General features: G+C 42.2%; 1 long non-coding RNA gene across 1 annotated transcript; it reads right to left on the reverse strand.

The window, feature by feature from the left end:
* Positions 1-982: 982 nt before the first annotated feature.
* Positions 983-5,431, reverse strand: LOC140458584 (uncharacterized). The gene is made up of 3 exons (XR_011953593.1): positions 5,261-5,431; positions 2,759-2,871; positions 983-1,204 (listed from the first exon to the last, which is right to left on the reverse strand). It is a non-coding gene; the product is annotated as an uncharacterized lncRNA (long non-coding RNA).
* Between the last annotated feature and the right edge of the window lie 8,248 nt (positions 5,432-13,679).

Raw genomic sequence — 13,679 nt, forward strand, 5'->3', positions numbered from 1 at the left:
TGCAATGGTAGCCTTCCTATCTCTGAGCCAGAAACTTCAGGTTCAAGTCCCATTCCAAGACTTGGTGGCCAAGGATGTTGTGTTTATGACACAGACAAGGTTGAGGATCAACTTGCAAGTCCTTACAATTCACACTGCAGTTTTGGGAGGTAAAAGTGGGAGAGATTCTTGGTCAGCTTTGTGATGGAAAAATCATTGCAGCCTCCTCCAGCACCATCCAGAGTGCAACATGTGAAGGTGTATGTTGCTACAAAGGCTCAGGTCTCTTGGGGCAGCCAGTTGGCTGGTACCAGTCAGTTCAGTGTCAACAGCACAGGGCTCATTCCCAGTTCCAGCCTGGGCTGGATATTGGATATGCCCGTGATGGAGGTCATGGCACTCAGCATTGGACCTGCCTTTGTGCAGAGAACTGAAGAAAATCCTGTAATTGCTACTCTTACCCCTGGAAGATAGAGGGGCTTGCTCTGGTCTGTGCTTTATCCGGTGACCTCAGCTATGGCAATAAAGGCAAGATATTTGAAAGTCTATGCTCCAGGATTACAGATAGATCCTTCCCTCCTCACACTTCCATGCCCAACACATATCTCAAGGTTTACAGGGCACCATCCAGAAATGGGGACATTGACTGAATTCCACCATTTGCTGTCTCTGGCTGCCATTCTGAGGGTCACTAAACCCGAAGTATTAACTCTAATTTCTGTCCATAGATGTTGTCAGACCCACTGAGATTTCCCAGCAATCTCTGTTTTTGTGTCAGCAATTGGCTGTCCCCACCAAGACAATGATCATCCTCTAGCCCACTATTGTTACACCTCACTTGCCAATCATTAAATTTATGAAAACCCATTTTCCTTTCAACTGGCTCTGTGGGAGGTCCATTGTCCCCATAATGAGGACACCCCATGTCAAAGCGATCACTAGTTCAACAGCTGTCCTGCTAACCTGCCCTATTCCCCCCTCACCTGCAGTTACCACTGGTCCCATTTTCATACGTACACAGAGCTCCTGGTCTGAGCTGACTTGTTCATTTTCATTGTGCTCTGAAATTCAGTTTCATTGCAGCAATATTTCAAGGTTTGGTTGCTTTGACGACAACAGTGGGTTTGTCCCTGATCTTCATTAAGCCGCGGACAGTAGAATCCGGAATGGTACTTTTTTGCGGTGTCCAGGTACGGCTCACAGATCCTGTACTTAGAAGCAGAAACTGGAGAACAAGAGGTTACTGGCGAGTCATCATGTTATGGCATCAACAGAGGCACAGTATAACTGGGATACAGGACAATAACACAACATACTGAGGACAGTGAATATTTTCAGAAAACAGGGTCACCAGATGGCAAATATAGTTTGATAATCCATAAATAGTCAGGAATAAAACTTTATTTTGTTCTTTTTCTGCTTCTTCGAAAACCTCCCTTCCTTAACACGTTGCCCCAGTTTATGCACAGTCCTACTCTAGTATTTTACCCAAGCGACTCTTTTCAATGCAATAGTATAGATAGCAAGTAGCAACAAATTTCTGACTTGTCAAGGAAATCAGCAATGGCCCTATTTTGTCCTGACTCATTACCAAACTAACAGTATCAACATATGGACAGAGGTGAGCAGGACAACAAGTGCCACACATGGCTCAATAGGTCATGCTCTTACTTTGAGTCAGGAGGTTAGAGTCTGGATTAACACTCCCAGTGCACTATGAGAGAGTCATCTGTAAGGTGGAGACATTAACTGAAACCCTGATTACATTCTCAGTTAAACAGTAAAAGATCTCATGAGGCTATCTAAACAAAAGTAAAGAAGTTCTGACCAGGATCCTGATGCTTAACTGTGTATTAATTATGTTTAATTAAATGTAATTGGTGGTCATTGACTGATGATTTACCTAGATCCCTGTTGACACGGACTGAAACTGTATTTGTTCTGTTAGAAGCTGCATGCTTATAATATGGAACTCTGTAAATACAGATAAAACTGTGTAAAGATTGGTGCAGATCTATCTGCATTTCTGGATTAAAACATAGGCCTGTACCTCCCCTTAATGAACTTTAATAAAACAGATTATCTGGTTGAGAGTTTGTTCTGTGGAAATTAGCTGCTGCACTTCCTCCATTGTCGCAGTAACTACACTTCAAAAAGTTCTTATTGTCTGTACAGCACATTGGAACCTGAGGTTGCTGAAGATTCTATCCACATGCAATTTCTTTCTTTACATTAGGGAGGAGCAAATTACTGCCGATGCTGGAATCTGTACTGAAAACAAAAAGTGCTGGAAATCACAGTGGGTCAGGCAACATCCACCAGCTCTGATGAAGAGTCACCTAGACTCAAAACGTTAGCTTGCTCTCAGTCTTTTTTCACAGGACTGGAGAATCAAGGATTAGAGGTCATCAGTTTAAGGATAGAGGGCAAAGAATAAAAGGGAACCTGAGGGGCAACATTTTTACACAGAGTGTGGTACACATATGGAATGAGCTGCCAGGAAAAGTGGTTGAGGTGGGTGTATTAACAACATTTAAAAGGAATTTGGACAAATACACGGATAGGAAAGGTTTAGAAGGATATGGGCCAAGTGCAGGGAAATGGGATTACCGTGGATGGACATTTTGGTTAGCAAGGATCATTTGGGCCAAAGGGCCTGTCTCTGCTGTAGGATGTGATGACTGTATGACTCTACGACTGTATGACTCTCTCTCCATGGATGCTGCCTGACCCACTATGATCTCTAGCATATTTAGTTTTCAGTTCTTTTTTCACATACCTGTTCCCAGTAATTCACACAGCAGCAGTGAAGTCAGGAGTTGACAGAAACGTGACATGGCAACATCCAAGGCCTGGATCTCTAATTGTCATCCTAAAGGATCTTGCTGGTGCCTTAAAACAAAGTACACCATTTACTTGAAAAAGTCCGAAAGAACTGCAGATGCTGGAAATCTGAAACAAAAACAGAAATTGCTGGAAAAGCTCAGCAGGTCTGACAACATATATGGAGAGAAATCAAAAGTTAATGTTTCAGGTCCAGTGATCCTTCTTCAGAACCAGTTCTATTCTTCAGTTCTACCGTTATAAAACATTAACTCTGATTTCTCTCCATAAATGCTGCCAGACTTGCTGAGATTTTCCAGCAACTTCTGTTTTTGTTATACCATTAATTCCTGTCCAAAGTCTCACCTCTTCAGTTTTTGCTTGTACCTGCACGTTGCTGCTATCCCTTATTTGGCCAGACGCTCCCATTGACCAAAGTCATACAGACAAAGAGAAGGAGAGGAGGAAAGAGACACAAAGAGAGAGAGGGATGAAAATAGAATTCCGAGAAAGGTGGGGATGGGGTGTAAAAAAAGGGGAAAGATCAGGAAGGTGGAGGAACACCTGAAGGAGATTGAGGAAGAGAGAAAAAAACATTAAAAAGAGATTTTTTTTCCCTTCCAACCTAGTAAAATTGCCTTCAATAATCACAGTTTCAGTTCACATGAAAAAAATGGATGTTGGGAGAGAAGGAGAAGGCTAATGTCCAGAGAATGTACTCAAGTAAATAGTATAACTTGGGGAAAATGGGGGTGAAAGGGAATCATGTGTTTTACTTATGATGCAGAGTCTGTAGAGCTTTCTATTACATTCCAGACCAATGATAATTTTAGTTTACAGCAGAATTTTCCAAAAATGGGGGTTGGGAACCCAAGTGAGGTTTCAAATTGAAATGTTGGTGTCCTGAACTCTGAGGCAGCAATGGGTGCTATGGGGGGCTCTGACTGAGTTATAACTGGTGTGTTTTACTAGTCTAGCCCCCTTTTTAAATCAGCCTTTGCCCTCATTGCCTCCTGACCCCACTGCCTCAGTTCTTACTGAGGAGATCACAACAGTTCTCAAGCCTTGATGTCTGGCCATAGTCACAACAGGTTTGAAAAGCAGTGGTATATCGCTTGTTGATCTCTCACGTTATTCCTTACAGTCTGTAAGTGTTGAGGTGAGGGACCAATACATAATTAGACCAGGGCATGTAGATATAATTCACTTTAAATTCTTTTGATCTATCTTTATTTTTAATATTTATGTTAATATAAATCATTGTTTCAACTGTAAATTCTTACTTTTCTAATAGAAACTACTTGTGTAAATATTGTAGTTATAGACTCCATTGCTCCCCTCCACACCCCACTACCCCCCCCCCCCCCCACCCCCACACCCCCGGCCCCTCACACACACACACACACAAACACACCCCACAACCACCTGGAACTGTAACATCTCTCCTGGGGCCGACTTTTATACAGTAGGACGTGTTTACATCAGCAATTTCCATTGTTAATGTGAACAGGAACCTGAGAATTACTTCAGAAGGAGCGTTTCTTTTGTAAGTAAACCAAGCAGGTCACAATTTCCATGCCAACTGAACCTGTCACTATTTAAGTTTGAAAGTTCTGACACAAAGCCAAACCCTAAAACCATTTTGAAAATAGACCTCGATTAACTTGATTCAGATTGAGTGAAATTCCCAGTGTAACAGAGTTCATTTCAGAATCGGCTACTGAAGAGGTCTCTGGTGCCAAACAGCAGCAATAGGGAAAGTTAATTATGTTTTTCAGAAATATAAATAGAATAACAGAGAGGGGAAAGAAAAGCATTTGTGCATTTGGATTGTATGTAGTTGGGATCTCCAAATGAAAAGATTTAGTTCACTGAAGAATATGAGGGGAAGAAGTTAAAGGAATTAAAATTTAAAATTTAGGACGAAGCCAATTTCAACTGACCATTCATTACAAAAGAATGCGTGCGTGGTGGATGCTATTCGACTTGAGAAACAACACAGCCCCCACCACTTTCCACATCCAAGATTATCTCCCAGCAGAATCCCGGGATCAGGAAAGGACATTTTAGACCATAGATATTTTCTGGGCAGCCTTTGGTTCGAATCCTGACAAAGCCTCGCCAGGATTTTGTTTTAAATAGACCTTAGGGTCACGGCGATCCCCGTCACTCCAGTTAAAGTTTAACATTTTACAATGAACCGGAAAACTGAAATCAAGACACGGGTTCTTGCCGTGTCATCGAACAGATATGGACAAATTTCACCTAATTCATGTCTAGGGTGATGAAGAAAGACACCCAAGAGGGAGCAGAGGGGGTGAAGAAAGACACCCAAGAGGGAGCAGAGGGGGTGAAGAAAGACACCCAAGAGGGAGCAGAGGGGGTGAAGAAAGACACCCAAGAGGGAGCAGAGGGGGTGAAATGACGTGCTGACGGTTTCAGCAGAGGTGGAACTTACCTGCAATTCTGCTCAGCAGCATCCACCTGAGAAAACGCATTTTGGTTTTTATTCGATGGCTTTGTTTGTCTCAGCACTGCTCCACGTAACTGAATATCACCTTTCCTTTTTCTCAGACTCTGCCTTAACTCTGGAAATGTGCAATTTCTGAATTCTGCAGATGCGCACTGTTTCTGCCCCCTTGGAGCTTGTTTCGATTTGTTGTTCTGGGTCCAGATCACTGATCCAACTGCGTGCACCGTGCAACGAGGCTGGGCAATTTTGTTTTTAATTTATCGTGATGTTCAGTTGAAAGAGCCCTCCGGGAGGGTGCGTTCCTATCACCTTTCTGTTTAATTACTCCCTTGTCAGCTATTACACAGCGACGCCTCTCTGCCAGCAATGTCCCAATCCTTTCCTTGAACAAATCTACTTTTTGCTGCAAGTCTGGCAGCATCTGTGGAGAGAGATATAGAGTTAACGTTTCAGGTCCAGTGATGCTTCTTCAGAACTGCTGTAGCTATGTTAAGATTGGTACATAAGACTGGGTGGGGATTTGGGCTGAGAGAAGGGAGTAAGTGATAGGTGGAGATACAGCCCAGAGAGAGAGAGAGAGAGAACGGCTGTTGGACAAAGGGCGGGTAATCGTGAGCCTGGGAGATAGTCCCTATTAGCAGCTTTTCTATCAGTGAGGGAAAATGAGTTAGCTGCAATGAAGGCAGCTCGTGTGATGACAGGGCCAGGGATGTACGAGTGAGTAAACGTCAGGGTCTGAACTTATTGACCCCAAAGCAGAAATTGCTGGAAAAGCTCAGCAGATCTGGCTGCCTCTGTGGAGAGAAATCAAAGTTATTCACAGATGCTGCCAGACCTGCCAATCTGCTTTGGTTCGGTTTTCGCTGTGGTTTACATCATTTTCGGTTCTTTCTGTGTTTATCTAAAATGATTGAACTCAATATTGAGCCCCAAAGGTTGTAGGAGGCCCCAAGTGGATAATAAGATGCTGTTCTTCCAGATTGCACTGAGCCTCAGTAAGCCCAAGAATGAAACGTTGGCCAGGGAACACGTTCATTCCAACCCTGTCTCTCTGATGGGCCCCATTCACACTGGTAAATGCATGGATACATTGCACCCATTCAAGGAGACAGATTAGATTAGATTAGATTACCTACAGTGTGGAAACAGGCCCTTCGGCCCAACAAGTCCACACCGCCCCGCCGAAGCGTAACCCACCCATACCCCTACATCTACATCTACATCTACATCTACCCCTTACCTAACACTACGGGCAATTTAGCATGGCCAATTCACCTGACCTGCACATCTTTGGACTGTGGGAGGAAACCGGAGCACCCGGAGGAAACCCACACAGACACGGGGAGAATGTGCAAACTCCACACAGTCAGTCGCCTGAGGCGGGAAATGAACCCGGGTCTCCGGCGCTGTGAGGCAGCAGTGCTAACCACTGTGCCACCATGCCACCCAGATGTCACGCAATGAAAGAATTGAGACGACCTCTACCTAAGCCTCACATTTTCTTATCCTTCAGCTACAAAGTGGGAATTCAACTTCAATAAAAGTCCAACCCACCATTCTGTAGTTCCACTTCTCTCCATCAATTTCACAAGCATCAGTCACTCCCTCCCCTTCCAGCCCAGATGATCCCTTTCTTCAGTCACTCAATATCACACTTCCCAGCAAATGAGAGGTGCCTCAGTGCAAAATAAATCAGGAATGGGGACCCTGGGTGATATTTCTGAACTCCGATGTCTTGTCATTGATCTATCCTGTACCTGCCCAATGGTTTGTTGCTCCCTGTGTTTGGATCAGTGAATAGAGAAATCTTGCTAAAACTATACAAGGCAGAAGTTGGACTGTTGTGAAAGGCTTTGGGCCTCTTATCTAAGGAAAGATAGACTGGCATTGGAAGCAGTCCAGAGAAGGTTCTGAGGAAGGGTGATTGGACCAGAAACATTACTTCCGATTTCTCTTCACAGATGCTGCCAGACCTGCTGAGCTTTTCTGCAATTTCTTTTCTTGTTTCTAATTTACAGCAACTGCAGTCATTTGGTTTTTATTCTGACTAAAAAGTTGTCTATTTCAGCTTTGTATATACTTAACAGCCCAGCCATCAACAGTCCTGTGCTGCAAACAATTCCACAAATTGCCTACCTGCTGAAAGAAAATGTGAAGAGCAGTGTTCTCCTGGTTCAATGGCCCTCCCACAATGAGCACCAACAAAAGGCTGCCTGGTTATTCATCACATTGTTTTCGGTGAGTTGTCACCAATGAAGAATGGGTGCTGTTTGTTTTACAAATAATTACACTTCAGAAAGAAATTCATTATTAAAGAAAATAAAATCAGTATTTATATCATGCTTTCCACCAACACCATTCATCTAAAATCACTCCACAACCAATGGTTCACTTTTGAGGTTGAGTAATTGTGACGTAGAAAACATAGCAATTTGAACACATTAGATTCCCACAAATAACAAAGATAATGACTAGTCTATGTTAAGGAATAATGATGTGGATCCTGGATTTTTCCTCTACTCTTCAAAATAGTATGATGGGATCTCTGACATTTACTTGAGGGGACAGAAAAGGTCGCTGTCTAATGTCTCTTTCGAAAGACAGACAACATAACAACACTTCCTCAGTGCTAATGCAGAGTGTCAGGATAGACTGTGATATTCAAGTCTTGGTGTGAAACTTGAATCAAAAGTGCTACCAAGCTGACTCTGATATGATAAAATATATTGAATTGTTAAACAATGTGGCAGGTCATTGAAAAGAAAACCTGACACCTGAAGTCAGAGAGTCATAGAGATGTACAGCATGAAAACAGACCCTTTGATCCAACATCCATGCCGACCAGATATCCCAACCCAATCTAATCCCACCTGCCAGCACCCGGCCCATATCCCTCCAAACCCTTCCTATTCATATACCCATCCAAATGCCTCTTAAATGTTGCAATTGTACCAGCCTCCACCTCTTCCTCTGGCAGCTCATTCCATACACGTACCACCCTCTGAGTGAAAAAGTTGCCCCTTAGAACTCTCTTATACCTTTCCCCTCTCACCCTAAACCTATGCCCTCTAGTTCTGGACTCCCAACCCCAGGGAAAAGACTTTGCCTATTTATCCTATCCATGCCCCTCATAAATAGAAGGTCACCCCTCTGCCTCTGACAATCCAGGGAAAACAGCCCCAGCTGTTCGGCCTGTCCCAACAGCTCAAATCCTCCAATCCTGGCAACATCCTTGTAAATCTTTTCTGAACCCTTTCAAGTTTCACAACATCGTTCAGATAGGAAGGAGACCAGAATTGCATGCAATATTCCAACAGTGGCCTAACCAATGTCCTATACAGCTGCAACATGACCTCCCAACTCCTGTACTCAATAATCTGACCAATAAAGGAAAGCATACCAAACACCTTCTTCACTATCCCATCTACCTGAAACTCCACCTTCAAGGAGCTAGGAACCTGCATTCCAAGGTCTCATTGTTCAGCAATACTCCTTAGGACCTTACCATTAAGTGTATAACTCCTGCTAAGATTTGCTTTCCCAAAATGCAGCACCTCGCATTTACCTGAATTAAACTCCATCTGCCACTTCTCAGCCCATTGGCCCATCTGGTCCAGATCCTGTTGTAATCTGAGGTAACCTTCTTCGCTGTCCACTACACCTCCAATTTTGGTGTCATCTGCAAACATACTAACTGTACCTCTTATGCTCGCATCCAAATCATTTATGTAAATGACAAAAAGTAGACAACACAGCATCGATCCTTGTGGCACGCCACTGGTCACAGGCCTCCAGTCTGAAAAACAACCCTCCACCACCACCCTCTGTCTTCTACCTTTGAGCCAGTTCTGTATCCAAATGGCTAGTTCACCATGTATTCCATGAGATCTAACCTTGCTAATCAGTCTCCCATGGGTCTTTAAAGTTGTGCAAGGGTTCAATAAAGCAAAGGTACAGATATTTCCTCTTGTGACCAAGTACAACAAAAAGGAAAACATCACTAATAGGTCAAAGAGTTTAAGAGGAATATTTTTTAACATAGGAAGTGGTGAGAATGTGAGACTTTCTGTCACATGGAATGATTAAAGCAGTTACTGTGGAAGGATGAAATACATACAGAAAGGAATAGAGAGATAAGGGACTGTTGAGGGAGGTAATAATGTGTGGACAGAATCTTTTGTTGTGTATTAACACTGGCACGAATTGTTTGGACTGAATAGTCCACTTACATATGTAGATTCTATGTAACACACACAAGTACTCTTTAGAAACCCACATCCTTTATTTTTCTGAGAGAATTTCAGCTCATTGTTAAATGCCTACCTAATCCATTGCAATGACCCAATTTATAAGTTAAAATGGTTCACAGTATAGCTGCTGCTTTACAACAGAGAAATTAGATTTATGTTATGTATTTCTTTTAACTGCAGGTTCAAACAAAATATCACAGATGACTACCTCCTTTACATTGTTAGTTATTTTGAGCAAATGTTGGATCATTTGCTAGGATTTGAGAAGTTGTATGGGCTACTGTTCCTACTTCTTATGTTAAAAAAATCACACATCAGGTTATAGTCCAACAGGTTTATTTGGAAACACTAGCATTGAAAGGTTTCTTGAGGAAGAAGCAGTGCTTCGAAAGCTAGTGTTTCCAAATAAACCTGTTGGACTACAACCTGACGTTGTGATTTTTAACTTTGTCCACCCATTTCAACACTGTCACCTCCAAGTCATGGCTACTTCTTATGTACTCACTTTCAAAAGGGAATGGATAAGGACTTGAATGGAAGCAAAGCTAAAGTATCTAGTACAAATCTTGGATACAAAAGTGGAATAAAAAGTAGTTGCATTACTTTACAGAGTTTAAAAGTAAGTTAGAAATAAGACATCGTTAAATGATTGACATTAGAGTCAGGTAAAAAATTTCAAATAAATATTGCATTTTAGCAGCTCAGCACAGGGCCTCCACAAGTTTTCTGACCAACCACACCAGACCCCAGTCCAACAGCCGTCCCCTCTATGCTCCAAGCCTCCAGTCAGCTCTGTACCAGCGCTCAGCTGCTCCAAGATAAGTTTGAAGGAAAGACATTTATAGGTGCACTATAGAAAGCATACTAGCCAGGTGCATGGTATGGCAACTGTTCTGCCCACGACCGTAAGAAACTACAGAAAGTTGTGTGCACAGCACAGACCATCACAGAAGCCAACCTCCCATCCATGGACTCCATTTGCACATCTCGTTGCTGCGGAAAAGCTGCCAACATCATTCAAGACCCTTCCCACCCTGGTAATGCTCTCTGACAACCCCTTCTGTCAGGCAGAAGATACAGAGGTTTGAACACAAGCACCAGCAGTTTCGAGAACAGCTTCTTCCCTGCTATTAGACTGATGTATTGACTTACTTCAAATAATGTTGATCTTGTTAATGTTGATCTTGCTTTGTGCACCTCCTTTGCAGCTGTAACCCTGTATGCCTCACTCTGTCAAAGCACCCTATGATATGCCTGTAATGCTTGCAAACAAAGTTTTACACTGTACTTAGGTATACATGACAATAAATCAAAACAATCAAATCAAGATTTGATTTCGGAAGTGGGTTCTTTTTCTAGAAGACTTTCATCATCATGGATCTTTCTTCCACACATCAGACACGTATCTCCCTCTTTTGTCACTGCTGTTCTCACTGGGCAGATTCTTCAGATGTTTACCCAAATGGTAATCATTGATAGACGATGCAAGACAGTGAGCGTCAGGATATTCCATCTTGGCAGTACAGCAAAGGCCAACCCTATTAAAGGAACAGAAAAGATACACTACTGCAGGCCACTCAGCCCATTGCTCCTGTCGTGACTATTTGCTACACAAGCATTCTTTTTCCTTGTGCCTTTGTAACTTTGCTTCCCTTCAAGTCCTTATCAAATTCCCTTTTGAAAACAAGTACATCATAGGAAAAGTAGCCTGTGCTACTTCTCAAGCTTGCTCCACCATCCAATGGTCTTGGCTGATCGTATGCATGAGCACATTCCTGTGCCATTTCATAAGTTCTCGATTTTTTTAGTACCCAAAAAGCTCATCAATTTTGGTTTTGAAAACACTCAGTGACTGAGTACTAATTGCCCTCTAGAATAAATGGTCCAAAAAATTCAGTCTCATGGACAGATTTCTCAACTTGGTCTTAAATAGCCAATCCCTCATTCTTACAAAATGTGCCATCCTTCTGGAAGCCCCGGATAGGGAAGCAGTTACTGTTGAACCTGCTTCTGCTGCTATTTCAGGCAATTTGTCCAGATTGTAATAACTTGGTGTAAAAACTATTTTCTCCAAATCTATCGAAGCCTCCACTCTGAACAAATGCAGTGTTAAAAATAATTCATGCTGCCTCTGTATCACTTGCCAATGACTGTAAACCTCTAACACCTGGTTACATCTTTCAGTACCTTATTGTCCTCATCAAACACACGCTCCCACATAGGAACTAGACTGGAAACCTAAATGATTTGTTCCCTCCTAATAATCCAATCAACCCAATAGGCCCCTTATGTCAGGTAACTCAGTAGATGCTAAAAATAGGGAATTTCCTGGGTCAGTAATGGTGCACACAATGGAGAAACTTGTAAAGAAATATGCATACAGCAAACTTCATAAATCTTTGGACATGGAACAATACCAGCATTCCTTCATCATCACTGGATTAAAATATTGGAGCATTGAGATCATACCTGCACTGTACAGACTGCAGGAATTCACAGGGAGGCTCATCTCAATCTTGTCAAGAGGAAGCAAGTATGGGTAATAGATTCCAGCTTTGACAGAGATACCCTAACCTATGAATGAATCCAAAACAAAATTCTCATGGAGGTAAGCTGTTTATCAACCTGCATTCCTAAATTTCCCCATTCAACAAAAGCAATGGAGATACAGTGGATTTTTTCCCCCCAAGGGTGCTTTGTGTGCATGTCTGTGTGTGGGTGTGTAGCAACACTTAGGATTTCAACATGTGCAAAGTAAGTTTCTTCACTTTTTAAAAGAGTTGGATAAGTCTCTCAGCTAATAACAGTGTGAACAGAGACTGAAAATAATGGGTGGAAGATGCAGCTAGGCTATCAGAAGAATCATCCCAAGGGTAAATAAGCATCATTGAATATGGGAAGAGGGAGATGCAAAGCCATTCAGGAGCAATAAAACAAAGTGCTGGAGGAAATATTCAATAGGTCAGGCATCAATGGACAGGAGCTAGTGGTGTTTTCAGAGAATAGATTCCAAATAAGATTTACAAAAAGCTGAAATCTATTCCTATTGGCATTTGCTCAATTGCTGTAAAACGCCACCAGTTGTATGGTGTAACTATTTATGGGTAGAGGTGCAAAACGGTCAAGTGCTGCTCAAAATGAGCAGTACTGTCCCAACATAAATGCTGGAATTTATTGAGTTAAGGGCTCGATCAGGGCCACTAATCAGGGATATCATCATCCTGGGTTCTGCAGCTCATTGATATGCAGTGATATACAAGTCTGAGAGAGATGGATGAAAATGTTAACCAATATATCAGTACTGACGCAGGGCTGTCAGATATAGTACACAATGCTGACGTTTTGTTTTTAAGTTTGCATGGGGATATGTTCCAATGTTGAGTTGATTAAACTACTGTCCGTAATGCCCCATAAATCATGAGGGATTAAGAACAAGAAGCTGGCAATCATCTCGATGCTGAGAAATATTTCAGGCAGGATCCATAAATATTAATCTGGTACTACACTGGTTCTTGATTTGCTTACTGCAAACATTAAAAATGGATATTAATTTTCTAGATGACAATTACAAAAGCATAAAGCAGTAAGCAAAAGTCAGTTTATGCCAGAATATTCACCAATAAATGAAATATAAGCAAACTAGATTTATGCTCTTCAATTTTTCACCTATTCATTCTTTTGAGAGATGTGGGTTTCACTGGCAAGGCCAGCATTCACTTCCCATTCTTAAGCGTCCCCTAAACTGAGTGGGGTTCTAGGCCATTTCAGAGGACAGTTAAGAGTCAAACACGTCACTGCAAGACTGTAGTCACATGTAGAACAGACTAGGCAAAGATAGCAGATTTCCTTCACTAAGGACACCATTGAACGGGATAGGCTTTTATGGTGATCAATGAAAATTGCCACACTTTCAATTCCAGATTTTTAACAAATTCATCGAGCACCTGATAGGCATACGCGCAAGAGAGGTTTGATGAACCCATGTCATAGAGTCAGAGAAGTACAACACAGAAACAGACCCTTCGGTCCAATGCATCCATGCCAACCAAATATCCCAACCCAATCTAGTCCCACCTGCCTACACCCAGCCCATATCCCTCCAAACCCTTCCCATTCATATACTCATCCAGTTGCCTTTTAAATGTTACAATTGT

This window comes from Chiloscyllium punctatum, chromosome 33 (genome assembly GCF_047496795.1).
Source record: "Chiloscyllium punctatum isolate Juve2018m chromosome 33, sChiPun1.3, whole genome shotgun sequence".
NCBI classification, from domain to species: Eukaryota; Metazoa; Chordata; class Chondrichthyes; order Orectolobiformes; family Hemiscylliidae; genus Chiloscyllium; species Chiloscyllium punctatum.